At 38.8% G+C, this 1,747-nt stretch overlaps 1 non-coding gene across 1 annotated transcript; it reads left to right on the top strand.

Moving 5' to 3' along the window:
* Nucleotides 1-1,067: 1,067 nt before the first annotated feature.
* TRNAY-AUA lies at nt 1,068-1,139 on the top strand. Its single transcript has one exon. It is a non-coding gene; the product is annotated as a tRNA-Tyr (tRNA).
* Nucleotides 1,140-1,747: the final 608 nt, after the last annotated feature.

Below are 1,747 nucleotides of genomic sequence, written 5' to 3' on the forward strand. Positions count from 1 at the left end.
ACAAAACCTCCAGCCTACTGCTGTTTCCTGGGCATGAAGGATATTTACAAAAATTAAGAAAACTCCTTTGACATTTAGACATATAATCCATTCTGTGTAAAAAGCACATTTCCTCAAGGGAGTTTCTAAGTAATAATTTTGCTTTTCCACTGTGCAAACAGGAGTCTTTATTGATGGAGTGTTCAGTGTAAGAAAGCCTTCCACATCAGCGATGCACCCTTTCACGAACCATCTTTGATGAATAATTAAACAGGGACTAAAGACTTCCTGTATCATCGTTAATCAGCAGACAGGAGCACATTCAGGAAACGTGAATCAAATTGAAAATGTGCACCTAAACTCCTATAAATAAGATAATATGCACTTTTCAAAATTTTGAATATAAAAGTAGTATATACTATGGAACACTATGTAGAAAAGAATTAGATAGGTCTAGATATATTGTCAGGCTCACATACTTGTTATTTAGCATTTTGATTTTTTTTAAAGAAAGCATTTTAAAGAGCAATATGTAAAAGAGATCCAGAGTCACACACATAAAAGCCTAGAGAGTTCAGTTCAGTTCAGCCTAGAGACAGTTCAGTTCAGTTCAGTCGCTCAGTCATGTCCAACTCGTTGCGACCCCAGGAGAGGCCAAGCAGGTGTCAAGTCTTAAGGGCCAGGCAGGTGTATGACAATAGGTACTAAGCTATTTATGTTGTAGAAAAACACAACTTGTGCAACTATGCAACATTTTAAATCATTGTGTAAGTTAAACAAGACACTCAACTGGGAGTATCCAGCTTCCTTAACTGTGTTCGTAAGCAAACTTAAAAAAATCTCTGTGCTTGTGTATTTCTTTACATATGTATGCATGTTTGTAAATACAGAATAAAATACCTGTAAAGTGACATATACAAAATTTTCTTGGTGCTTATCTTTGAGAAATCAAACTTGGAGAAGAATTGGTGAGATAATATGTTAAAGGATACTTTTTATGTTTTTCTCTGATTTCTCTATTGTTTGACTTTTACAGTGGGGATGTGGTCATGTATTAATGAGTAATTATGTTTTATAAGCATAAGACTTCCCTGGTGGCTCAGATGGTAAAGCGTCTGCCTATAATGCGGGAGACCCAGGTTCAATCCCTGGTTTGGGAAGATCTCCTGGAGAAGGCAATGGCACCCCACTCCAGTACTCTTGCCTGGAAAACACCATGGACGGAGGAGCCTGGTAGGCTACAGTTCATGGGGTCACAAAGAGTCGGACATGACTGAGCGACTTCACTTTCACTTTCTTTTCACGCTTTATAAAAATTAAAAAGTAATTCTTAAAGAGTAGAAAAAAATGTGGAAAAGAATGAAATGATAACAGACTCACCCGTAATCTCATAAACTCAGATGTAACTATTGATCACTGTCTTAGTCTACCTGGACTGCTGTAACAAGTTAGCACAGAACTTGTTGCTGAACCCAGTACATTTGCCCAACACACAGCGAAACACTGAGACGCTGAGCTTTACAGCTCAGAGTTTATTCACGAGGAGCCAGATGAGGAGACAGGAGAACAAGTATCAGATCCATCTCCCCAAAGCTGAGAGGATTCAGATATTTTAGGGATAAACAGGTGGTCTTGGGCTGGGAAAGGTGATCAGAGGCAGGAAAAAGATGAGGGAATTGGTGTTCTGAGCAGGTGCATCTGGGTCACATGCTTCTGCATACTCAAAATAGAGGCTTAATGTGATCTGAGAGTGGAGTTTTTTGGTCCT

The sequence above is a fragment of the Cervus elaphus genome, chromosome 18, assembly GCF_910594005.1.
Source record: "Cervus elaphus chromosome 18, mCerEla1.1, whole genome shotgun sequence".
Classification (NCBI taxonomy): domain Eukaryota; kingdom Metazoa; phylum Chordata; class Mammalia; order Artiodactyla; family Cervidae; genus Cervus; species Cervus elaphus.